Here is a 13,234-nt window from a genome sequence, read left to right on the forward strand (position 1 = left end):
TGATTACAAACTGTATCAGGTAAGTTTGGTGCAGAGATATCATAACAGGTGAAAGAAGGGTGTCACACATCTTTTAAATAAAATGGAATGGTCTTGTTTTTCTCACAAATATAGATGGTAATGTGCTTTCTGTGTTAACAGTTAACTATGAGGAAACCAAATATCTTTTTCATCCTTAAAATTTTATTTTGGATCATTATTGATTTTTGAATTTGAGAAAATTTATCCAGGACATCATAATCTGAATGTCTGAAATTTTTGCTTATGAAATGAATTTCACTGTCAGATTATAGAATGTTCCTAATCTGTCTCCATTAGGATTCTGAATCATCTCGCAGTTGTGAAATATCTTCCTCTTACAGTTTTCTTCAATTTGCCATTATGGACAGAGTATGAGAAATTATGAGTCCAAAGTTACATTCCACAAAAGAGTGGAGTACAAAGATGATGTCTCCAGTCCCCTTTTATATCTTCTCAAAAAGAGAACCTGAAGCATGAAACAGTAGTGATAGTTTATTTTAATAATTTACTATCCTTCTAGGTTCCTTAATTACTCTTGTGTTTGTTTATAATTTTTTTAAAGTATATCTGGGAATAATTGATAAGTAAGTTGACTCATTGGAAAAGACTCTGATGCTGGGAGAGACTGGGGGCAGGAGAAGAAGGGGACGACTGAGGACGAGATGGCTGGATGGCATCACGGACTCGATGGACGTGAGTCTGAGTGAACTCCGGGAGTTGGTGATGGACAGGGAGGCCTGGCGTGCTGCGATTCATGGGGTCGCAAAGAGTCGGACACGACTGAGCGACTGAACTGAACTGAACTGAATGAGAAAATAATTCCTAGGATGATTAAATAGCAAATGTTTCAAGAAACAGAGAAAGATGAAATCACTAAGAACTCGTATCTCAAATATGTTAAAGGTTCCAATGGATTCAAATGATTATTACAAAACAGAGTTTTATTCTAGTTTCATAAAAATAGGTGTATCTTTCTCTTTATTTTTTGGAATAAAGAGAAAGAAAGAATAAAAGTCAAGAAATATTAATACTTGCAAATAGAGTTATTCCAAAATAATTAATAAACTAAAACTGGGTCATATGAACCTTAATGGTATATTGAGTTAATCAGATATTATAGCAAATACTTTAGAACAACAGAAATCAGCAGTATATATTTGTGAGTATGTTGAAACATACCATCCATTCTTACAATTCTGTACAGTATTGGGACTAATACTCTGGTGTTCCATTTCCATTTTATTCACTGCAACATTCCTCATAAATCCAATTCAGCATCAGTTTTACTCTGGATCAGTCCTGAGGACTTTGATCTAGCTCACTGCCCCCACAGGTGGAAGAGTGTGAAAATCTTGATTTGGTAAACAACTTGAGCTTTTGATCTGAAAATAAATAGCTTCCACGGAAATAGGACCAAAATATATTTTATTTCTCTGGCTGTCTCTCTCGTTTTCACTCAGAAACTCCAACTGCATACAGATGACCTCTCTCCACATTTTATCTAGGAGCACCTAGTGGGTATCTCACACGTGCTGAAGAAAATGTCAAGTCTCTTTCAGGCATAGTGCTTCTTGGTACTTCTCTATTAGAAATAGCCATGGTCCTGGCAGGAATTGCTGGTCCAAGTGCACAGTTCTCTCATTGATAAAAGCAGCCCACAATTTCTTTATCAGTAGAGGGTACAAGTCTAGAGGAATGAATGATGTCTATTTATTCTCTTTAATAATTGACTGGAAGGGTCCCGAAGGATTACTGCTTGGGCCCTAATGTGTTACAGAGTTCAGGGAAGCAATGTGTCCAGATTTTTCCTACAACTCTCTCTTGATTTCCTTTTGCCTGAGATAGGATTCCACAACATTTGGCAGGGCTGGCTTTGAGTAGAGGCCACCTGCAAATACTTTTTTTTTCCTGAGGATGACTAAAAACATCTAATTACTGCGTCTTCACTTACTTTTGTTATGTCCTGGTAGGTTTTCTGCAATCTCCTTGAAAATGGATGCCCATTAAATTCCCTTAACTAACTGGTTAGATATGCAAATTTCATTACAACATTCTCTTTCCTTTTGGATAATTCAGACAATGTACAAAGCTAACGCATGTGGTGCGCTCATCCAAACATTTGCCAAAAAGGGCCCACATTTTATAAAGGCAGTGGTGCAAAAGAAAAGGCAATGTCTTAAACTGCAGTCCCTCTGTAGTTAAATCTAAAGGAAACATATGATTTTTTTGTCAATAAATGTTATATATTCTTATGTCAGAATTTGGAGGAAAACAAAACATGAACGAAAATATGGCCTGTGTCATACTATGCTCATGATTATTAACCCGAGCTGAAGACAGATATAGAGAAAAGAGATGGAATGGTATTTTAAATTTGAAATTCATTTGTCTTAACTGTTTATGCTGTGACAATATTTTGGTTGATTTCTTTTAAGTTGAATAAAAATAATTATGTTAAATATTCAATTTTACAAAATTGGCATCACATTGTAAATTTAGCTTTATATTCTCCTTTTTCACTTAAATTTATATTTGAGCATTTTCTATGTCATCAAACATTACTTGAAAATACATTTTAATGGCTTCATAATAGATTATTTTAAAGAAAAAATACCACATATTTAACTAATCTCCTATTGTTAGACACTTAAATTGCATCCAATTTTTCATTATTATTAAAAAAAATTATAAACAGTATTATATGTAAGTTTTTGACTGAGTATCTCTGATTGTTGGTTTCTCTGGGATGGATTTCTTGGAATAGACTTACTACTCAAAGTTTATGGTATTTCTAAGGCTTCTGAAGATACGACCAGCTTGCCCTCCCAAAAGGGGTTTATGTATTTACAGTTGGTTAAGTGCCTTTCAAAGCATTGATTCTAAGTCCAAAAAACTTTTTAAACTCTCTTCTGCCCCATTTCAGAGCTGAAGTGTCAGATCAGATGGTTCATTTATTTATCTGACTTACTTTCCCAGAAGCATGCAAAAATGTGTTTGTTCCGACAAATTCTAGTCTTTTAACATTTCCCATAGGTTATTAAGATAACATGACCTAATAAGAAAATTCATTTAAAGGTGACAAATTTTGCCTCTGGTTGGGTGACCCAACTTACTTAGAAATATTTTCTTTCATTTTTGAGTGCCTATTTTGAGCAAACTTGCCAAGGTCCACACAATTTTGGAAGGGAAGGATTATTGATCCTGTTGTTTGTATGGACGTTGAAGATGACACTGAGAAAGCTTTGTCCCATATGACATATATAATACATGGCAGAGTCATGATTCAAAACTCAGGTCTAATCCTATAGACTGGTAGAAAACATTTGCAAATGATACAACCAACAAGGGCTTAGCTTCCAAAATAAACAGATTGCTTCTACAATTCAGTAACAAATAAACAACCAATCCAATTGAAAAGTGGGCAGAAGACCTTAATAGACATTTTCCCAGAGAAGACAAACATATGGCTAACAGACACATGAAAAGATGCTCATCAGCGCTAATTATTACAGAGATGCAAATCAAAACCAAAACAAGGTATCACCTCATACTAGTCAGAATGACCATCATACAAAAGTCCACAAACAATAAATGCTGGAGAGCATGTGAAAAAAAGGGAACTCGCTTACATTGTTGGTGGAAATATACATTTGTGCAGTCACTATGGAAAACAGTATAGAAGTTCCACAAAAAACTAAAAATAGAGTTACCGTATGATCCAGCAATCCCACTCCTGGGCATAAACCCAGACACAACTATAATTCAAGAAGATGCCTGCACCTCTGTGTTCACAGCATCTTTATTCACAACAGCAAAGACATGGAGACAGCCTGAACATCCACGGATAGCTCTGTTTACAGGAGCCAAACATGGACACTACCTAAAGGTCCATTGACAGATAAATGGATAAAGATGTGGTGTGTATACAACGGAAGACTACTCAGCCATAAAAAAGAATGCAATAATGCCATCTGCAGCAACATGGATGGACCCAGATTATAAGTGAAGTCAGAAAGAGAAAGACAAATATCATATACTCTCACTTATACGTGGAATCTAAAATATGACACAAATTCACATAGCTAATAACCAAAATCAACTTAGATACAGAGTACAGACTTGTGGTTGTCAACGGAGAGGAGAGGTAGGGGAGGGAAGGACTGGGACTTTGGGTTAACAGATGAAAAGTATATATAAATAAATGGATAAACAATACGGTCCTATAGGATAGCACAGGGAACTATTCTCAGTATCTGAGATAAATCAAATGGGAAAGAATATTAAGATGAACATATATATATGCATATATATATATATATATCTGAGTCAGTTTGCTATATAACAGAAATTAAACACAACATTTTAAATAAACTGCACTTCCTTAACTTTCTCGACAAGGTTAGGAGGGGAACATCAGAGGACTGTCAAGAGCTACAGCTGGGGCCGGCCCTAGGCTGCGTGTACTTCCCCGGTCCAAGCCGCTCAGGTGCGGCGCTCAGGCAGCCCTCAGAGGCACAGATTCGGCTGGGACTGCGCTTTGTGCCCTTCCCAGGTCCGAGTAGCTCAGGAGTTTGGCGAGCGCGACCACCGCGGTTTGTCACCTTTTCTGCCGCTGCTGCTCAGCTTTCTGGGTGGACCGCTGGCGGCCCCCGTGAGGCAGATGGTGACTGTCCAGCACCCCCAGAAGTCTTAGCAAAGAAGCCTGCTTGCAGTTAGGTAGGTAAAGTCTCTCCGGGTCTGCAATTGCCCCTTTCCAGTCCTTACGGCTCTGGCTGCCTATCCCCGGCGGGGGATGGTCTGCAGCCGGCTTTTCCGTTCCGTCCTTCGTTCTGTGCTCGGTCCTGGCGGTGTCTTATGTTCGAGCTTTTCGTGCGGTAGCTATCCCACAGGCTGGTTTGCTAGCCCAAGTTAGATCGTTCTGGTTGCGCGTGGGGCGTTCCTGCCCGATTCTTACAAAGCACTGCAGCCCGTGCCTCCCGCGCGTCCCTGCCCTGCCCCCACTTCCCAATGGCGGATGCAGGCGTCTGTGCTGCTTTTCCGCTGGGGGAGTTACTGTTGGGCTTGTAATCTCTTGGTTTTAATTATTTCTTTATTTTTCCTTCCTGTTATGTTGCCCTCTGTGTTTCCAAGACTCGCCACAGACTCGGCAGGGAGAGTGTTTCCTGGTGTTTGGAAACCTCTCTTCTTAAAATTCCCTTCCCGGGACGGAGCTCCCTCCCCACCTCCTTTGTCTCCTTTTTCGTGTTTTATATTTTTTCCTACCTGTTTTTGAAGACAATGGTCTGCTTTTCTGGTTGCCTGATGTCCTCTGCCAGCCTACAGAAGTTGTTTTGTGGAGTTTGCTCAGCGTTGAAATGTTCTCTTGAGGAATTTGTGAGGGAGAAAGTGGTCTTCCCGTCCTATTCCTCCGCCATCTTTATACCACTTCACACCAGTCAGAATGGCTGCGATCCAAAAATCTGCAAGCAATAAATGCTGGAGAGGGTGTGGAGAAAAGGGAACCCTCCTACACTGTTGGTGGGAATGCAAACTAGTACAGCCACTATGGAGAACAGTGTGGAGATTCCTTAAAAAATTGCAAATAGAACTACCTTATGACCCAGCAATCCCACTGCTGGGCATACACACCGAGGAAACCAGAATTGAAAGAGACACATGTACCCCAATGTTCATCGCAGCACTGTTTATAATAGCCAGGACATGGAAACAACCTAGATGTCCATCAGCAGATGAATGGATAAGAAAGCAGTGGTACATATACACAATGCAGTATTACTCAGCCATTAAAAAGAATTCATTTGAATCAGTTCTGATGAGATGGATGAAACTGGAGCCGATTATACAGAGTGAAGTAAGCCAGAAAGAAAAACACCAATACAGTATACTAACACATATATAATATGGAATTTAGAAAGATGGCAATGACGACCCTGTATGCAAGACAGGAAAAAAGACACAGCTGTGTATAACGGACTTTTGGACTCAGAGGGAGAGGGAGAGGGTGGGATGCTTTTGGAGAATGGCATTCTACCATGTATACTATCATGTAAAAATTGAATCGCCAGTCTATGTCTGACGCAGGATACAGCATGCTTGGGGTTGGTGCATGGGGATGACCCACTGAGATGTTATGGGGAGGGAGGTGGGAGGGGGGTTCATGTTTGGGAACACATGTAAGAATTAAAGATTTTAAAATTTAAAAAAAATAAAAAAACGTTTTTGAGACACAGTCTGAAGAAGCAACTTTTTGTTTCAAAAGTGGTTGAGAATGAACAGGCCTCCACTTCCTTACACTACCTGTAAGGTTTCCCTGGTGGCTCAGACAGTAAAGCATCTGCCTGCAATGCAGAAGACCCAGGTTCAATTCCTAGGTTGGGAAGATCCCCTGGAGAAGGAAATGGCAATCCACTCCAGCACTCTCGCCTGGAAAATCCCATGGACAGAGGAGCCCGATAGGCTACAGTCCTTGGGGTCACAAAGAGTCAGACACGACTGAGCAACTTCACTTTCACTTTCCTTACACTCCTAGTCAGCAGTATATACTGAGCTTACCCATAGCCCACTCAGGTTCTGGTCCCGTTCTGTTCTGGTTCTATGGGCCATTATATATAGTTGTGAGCAGCTAAAGTAAATAATAAAAAGATTAACAAGGTGTTTTATGACAGTGAAAAGTATACTTCTTTTTCTAATATTTACTTTATCTCCACCTTTTATACCTGGGTAAAATTAATAATCTCTAACTAGAAACTCCCTCCAAAAAGCATTAATTAAACTCTGTCTTATAGAGAATACAGTAAATGATGCTTCTTTGAAAAGTCATCTTCTCCAAACAACAGATGCGAAGCTTAGCTTCAAAAGTATGATTGGTGGGACTTTTTGGTTACCATCTGCATGTGTGTATGAACAGTGGGGGCTTCCCTTGTGGCTCAGATGGTAAAGAAACTGCCTGCAATGTGGCAGACTCAGGGTCAGTTCTTGGGTTGGGAAGATCCCCTGGAGAAGGAAATGGCAATTCACTCCAGTACTCTTGCCTAGAGAATTCCATGGACAGAGGGGCCTGGCAGGCTACAGTCCATGGGGTGGCAAAGAGTCAGATAAGACTGAGCGACTACATTTGATCCTTGGTTCTATGAACAGTGGGACTCCATTGTTCAGCTCGTAGAAGCTGCCATTGAAAGTAGGCCTTGTGAAGTGGGAGGAAAGAGCACTGCAATGAGAGGTAGATTCAAGCCTTAGATCTTCCACCAGGACAAGCTGAGCTTTGAGTCAAGGCCCCTAATGCAACTCAATATGCTCTCCTTTAAGAATTACCTATGTTAAGAATTCTTCATGAAATTCTTGAGATGAAATAATGCAATGTGTGAGAGAGAGAACATGCTATACTACACATGTGGAGGAGTAATGAATACTATCCTGGTTCTGTGCCAAAGAACCCAGATGAACCCACCTGTTCCAGAGGGTGTGAATTCTGGATTGGTTTCTCAGTCTCCCCAAACTTGAGTTTCTGATTCCAGAAAACAGAAATAAGAATTATTTTCTTATTACACAAAGAATTACTCAAAGGGCTGTTGTGAGGTTGGAGATAACATACGCCAAGCATCTGGTCTAGTTGTTGACACACAAAAGGGGCTGAACAAATGATAAGTGGGATAAAAACAAGTTGATAAGAAGGGTTAGAGATAGTTCATGACAAGTATCTAGTCTAGGCCTGGTCATGCAGCAGGTGCATACTAAACACTAAGTGGGATTATAACCACAGTGATAACAGTCACAATAAAACGGTTGCTACTGATGGTGATGAAGACAATGACAATGACAAGGATTATGATGATGAAAGAAAAGAAATGCTATACAAGATAACTGGAAAATTTTATCTGGAAGCAACATGGTGTAGTCAAAAAGTGAAATGAATTTTGAGTTTGGAAACTGATTTGACCTCTTAGTCATATTTTGAACTTGTAAAAGTTATTAACTTCTCTGAGCCTAGATTTTCTCATCTGTATGAAGTCTGGTATTTCTTAGAAAGGAGATGTAATTAAAGCATGTAATCCAACTGCTGCCATCTAATATATTCTGGATACACATTAGCCCCTTTCCCTCCTTCTGCCATCGACATACATATAGAGACCAGCTTTTTTTTTTTTTTTTTTCATTTTCTTTCAAGTTTTGGACACTGGTATACTCTCCACACTAAAGAGTTTGTTTTTTTTCCATTCTTTTATAACACAAGTCTATATCTCATAAATGAGAACAAAACTTTATACAATAAAAGACTCCCGCTTTTTCTGCCCCTTCAAAAAAAGGAAAGTGGGTATCTCAATATCTAACACTATCAGACACAAACTGAGATGATCATATATTAATATTATCATACATAAATTAAGATGATCTATATAAAGGTAAATATGCCTACTGTAATAAGTAAACTTCCACATTACACTAATTTATCATAAAACATGTTGATTCTTCAAAGGCATAAAGTCTAACTGTAATAGGTTGCCATGGAGGACTCTGTTTCTTACAGGTTAAAACTATCTTCAACAAGAGGCTTGCAAGGGCATGTCAGGCACTGGTATCCAGCTGGCAAACGAGGGGAGAGAGAAGATCATGTGGGGGAGGATTTGCACAGGCCAAGCCTGGAAGAACACAATTCACTCATATTCCACTGTCGAGTGCCAGTCACATGGCACCAGTTATATGCAGAGAGAGTAGTGAGAGCAAGACTATCTAGCTGAGAAGTCACTTTCCAGCAACAAACTTTATGGAAGAGGAGTCTTATGGTGGAGAGTTTGTCATATTTGCCAGTTAGCTTTTCTTGCCCTCAACTATCCATATCCTTCCTGCCAAACACTGTACACACTCTCCATTTGCCCAAGGCAGGCAACCCAATATCCACTTCATACTCTCCATTCAACTCAAAGCCCCGGATCTCCAGAAGATTCACAGTCCTCTTATTCATGTCCATTCCTGGCTTCTCGGGTCCAGTGGCCTAAGGCCTGAAAGAACAATCTATCTGCAGTTTTCTACAGATTAACCGCTAAATAAGAGTGAAGCAGCTGCCCACACGGATACTCACCATGGAAACCAGTTTCAAATGGAAGATGTCAGCACAGCAACTGTGGAGACCTCCTACTTTGAGGGCAAGAAAGTTTCTTAAATAGCCCAAGATTCATGGATATACCCCCTCTTTCCTTGTTCTCCATGATCCGAGGCTCAGAACTATCTGAGGTTCTTCCTTGTCCATATTTAAAAAGGAAATTGGGACAAATGGACAACTTGGAGACTGAATAACTTCTGTGGACTACTTCTTATGCAAATGTGGTGTATCATGAATTGTTTTCAAGCTTGACAAATTAAAGGGGATTTTTAAAAGGTTAGTCACATCGTCTCTTGGCAAGATCATTTCTTCCACATATTATTAGAACACTGATCCATTTCCTTATAGATTATTTCAAATTCCAGTAACTTTGACAAAGTTGAACTTCACCTGAGACATGAGCTCATGAAAAAGAGTGACAATAAAGAAATCCCTCACCATTTTGTGTTCTGGGAAACAGCTTACTACCAAGGATCACTCTTCCCCATATGCCGTAGATAAGGGTGGTCCTTGCTAAAGAAAGCAAGTATATTCCTAAACCCACTGTGAACCAGTATGACACATTAAAGCACTTTATATTTAAGTGCATTTTATTTATTTATGAAAGATTATGTAACCAAAATGGTTTTATTTAAAGGAAATGTTCTAATCTTACCCATAAATGATAAAATTCACACAATCATAAAATACACAAATAAGTAGCCTTTCAAAATTATTTCTATTGATAAAAATACATGAAATCAACAACAAAAAGATTCATAAGGCAAATGAGAGCTGAAAAAAATAATACAATGGATTTTCTGGTAAAAAACAAAAACCTAAAGTCAATAAGGAGATGAAGAATGGCTTCATAAACTTTGACCATAGCCCTAAACTGAAGAAGATGTTTATGTATAAACCATTCAGAAAGATTTCATTTGGTCGTCTTCATCATAGCTCATGAAGCCCTGCTTCAGAAAGGCAATAGTGCACACTATTTGAAACATGTAAAATTAATGATTATGAGGCCTGTGATTTCTGCAGTTCCAAGTTAGCATCATTATTCCAGTTTTTAATACTCACATTCTTTATAACGAGCTTTGCATTTTCTTTGGGTGGATATATTGCAATTCCACATAGCTTAATGGGGAAATTGTGTTAGGATAATACAGGAATAAAAGGTGCCCCTTAATTTTCCTTTTTTTTTTTTTTTGTTAAGACTCGAGAGTCCCTTGGACTGCAAGGAGATCCAACCAGTCCATTCTAAAGGAGATCAGCCCTGGGTGTCCTTTGGAAAGAATTATGCTAAAGCTGAAACTCCAGTACTTTGGCCACCTCATGTGAAGAGTTGACTCATTGGACAAGACTCTGATGCTGGGAGGGATTGGGGGCAGGAGGAGAAGGGGATGACAGAGGATGAGATGGCTGGATAGCATCACTGACTTGATGGACGTGAGTCTGAGTGAACTCCGGGAGTTGGCGATGGACAGGGAGGCCTGGTGCGCTGCGATTCATGGGGTCGCAAAGAGTCGGACATGACTGAGCGACTGAACTGAACTGAACTGAAGGGAAAAATAAAGTATTGTATAATGTGAAAGTGAAAGTCGCTCAATTGTGTCCGACTCTTTGTGACCTCATCGACTGTATAGTCCATGAAATTCTCCAGGCCAGAATACTGGAGTGGGTAGCCTTTCCCTTCTCCAGGGGATCTTCCCTGCCCAGGGATCGAACCCAGGTCTCCTGCACAGCAGGCAGATTCTTCACCAGCTGAGCCACAAGGGAAACCCAAGAATACTGGAGTGGGTAGCCTATCCCTTCTCCAGGGGATCTTCCCGGCCCAGGAATTGAACTAGACTCTCCTGCATTGCAGGAGGATTCTTAACCAACTGAGCTATTGTATAATAGTCAAATAAAACTTCACCAAAAAGTATAGTGCAGTTTTTATGTTGCTATTGGTGTGTGCATGCTAAGTCACTTCAGCCGTGTCCGACTCTCTGCAATCCCATGGACTCTAGCCCACCAGGGTCCTCTGTCCATGGGATTATCCAGGCAAGAATACTGGAGTGGGTTGCCATGGACAGGCCAAAATCAACCATATAGATAGAGTTCTCTCTGTCACTCAAAAATGCTGGAATTTTAGGGAGCACACTACAAAGTTTCCTTTATTCTCCCAAGGTTTTTTGCCTTAATTACCATATCAGTTATCAGATATGTGGGAGCTCAGGGATGACAGATGAACTTACTTTAAGGATGGACACTATATACGGTCTTTCCAGGTAGTGCTAGTGCTAAAGAATCCGCCTGCCAATGTAGGATTTACAAGAGACTCAGGTTCAAACCCTGGGTTGGGAAGATCCCTGGAGTAAGGAATGGCAACCCACTCCAGTTATTTTTGCCTGGAAAATTCCATGGAAAGAGGAACCTGGCAGGCTACAGTCCATGGGGCTACAAAGAGTCAGACACAACTGAGTGAATAAGCACACACATACAGACACTATATATACACATACACAATATAATCTCAAACACTCTTGTTCCACAAACCAACAAAATATTAAAAATATTTGCACATTTCATGTTTCTAACCTTATTAGCCAGTTCTAGACTGTCTTTTAACCTTGAAATTGACACAAACATCCATTAATGGGCCATGTGCTCCTGCTATGTGCTTCTGAAAATATAATCATTATATTTTCAGTATTTGGCAGCTACAAAAAAAAAATTGTGCCTCTGCTCACACTTATCATAACCCAGAAGTAAGGAAATAAAAACATCCTTTAGGCAATGAAACAGTAAAATCAAAAAAGTTCCATTCAGATTGCATGAAAATGCACAGCCACTTTCATGCAGCAGCCTATTCAGTGCACAAGAGCACAGGCAGCAGTACCAGGCAGCCTAAGTGTGACTTCAGGCCCCACCTCTTCTCTCTATATGCACTGACCAACTTATTTAATCAGTCTGTGCCTCTGTTCTTACCTGTAAACTGGAGATGAAAATGGTGGTGGCTTAGTCACTAAGTCATGCCCAACTCTTGCTGTGCCCTCCAGGCTCCTCTGTCCATGGGATTCTCCAGGCAGGAATACTGGAGTGGGTTGTCATTTCCTTCTCCAGAGGATCTTCCCGACCCAGGAATCAAACCCGATTTCCTGCATCGCAGGCAGATGATTTACCAACTAAGCTATGAAGGAAGCCTGGAGATGAACATAATGGTACCTATATCTAGTATATCTAGCCTATCCCTTCTCCCTGGGTTGGGAAGATCTGCTGGAGAAGGGATAGGCTACCCACCCCAATGTTCTTGAGCTTCCCTTGTGGCTCAGCTGGTAAAGAATCCACCTTTAATGTGGGAGACCTGGGTTCGACCCCTGGCTTGGGAATATCCCCTGGAGAAGGGAAAGGCTACCCAACCCATTCCAGTATTCTGGCCTAGGGAATTATTCCATGGACTGTATAGTTCATGGGGTCGCAAAGAGTCAGACACGACTAAGTGACTTTCACTCACATATCATGGCATTTTTTGAGGCCACAATGGTTAATACATTCAAAGTGCTTCAGGAGTGCCTGGCACAAAGGAAGTGCATTTTAAAATGTCTAAGATTTTAAAATTAAAAAAATAAAAAAACTAATAAAAAAATAAAAATAAATAAATAAAAGTAGCTTAAACCAGTGGGGAAAAAAAAAATAAAATAAAATAAAATGTCTTTTCTCCTCAATGTGTTGTTATTATCATCATCACTATCACCATCACCATCATCATTCCTGGCCAGAAAGACTAGCTTATAACTAGAGTAGATGAAGCAATATAATTAAAGATATAGATGAAAGTAGTTGATTACAGTAAGTCCCCAGGAGAAGGATGTATTCTAACAATAAGAAAAAAAATCTAGAAAAACTACAAAGAAGGCTGGAGGATGACAAGTACACTAATTTATAGCCACTCCACGAGGTATCTTAGAAACAAACCTGTAGACATTCCCCTGTGACCCAACATCCCAAAATCCATTGAATATTTTTCACATCTTGGGACTCCTTTCAGAATGGACAACCAAGAAAAACAGGTTGATCCATTTATTATTATTCCTAGTTTATTTTTATAAATGGAAACATATTTGATCTTAAAAAACAAAAAAAAAAATA

The 13,234-nt window shown here is 39.8% G+C and overlaps 1 protein-coding gene across 2 annotated transcripts in view; it reads right to left on the reverse strand.

Moving 5' to 3' along the window:
• Nucleotides 1-5,439, reverse strand: part of LOC138072306 (lysozyme C, kidney isozyme-like) — a 55,390-nt gene extending 49,951 nt beyond the window's left edge. For both annotated transcript variants that reach the window (XM_068963418.1, XM_068963417.1), the window contains exon 1: nt 5,284-5,439. The gene's annotated coding sequence lies outside the window, so the exon portion shown is untranslated. The remainder of the gene's footprint in view (nt 1-5,283) is intronic.
• Nucleotides 5,440-13,234: the final 7,795 nt, after the last annotated feature.

The sequence above is a fragment of the Capricornis sumatraensis genome, unplaced genomic scaffold (genome assembly GCF_032405125.1).
Source record: "Capricornis sumatraensis isolate serow.1 unplaced genomic scaffold, serow.2 scaffold1, whole genome shotgun sequence".
Lineage (NCBI taxonomy): Eukaryota > Metazoa > Chordata > Mammalia > Artiodactyla > Bovidae > Capricornis > Capricornis sumatraensis.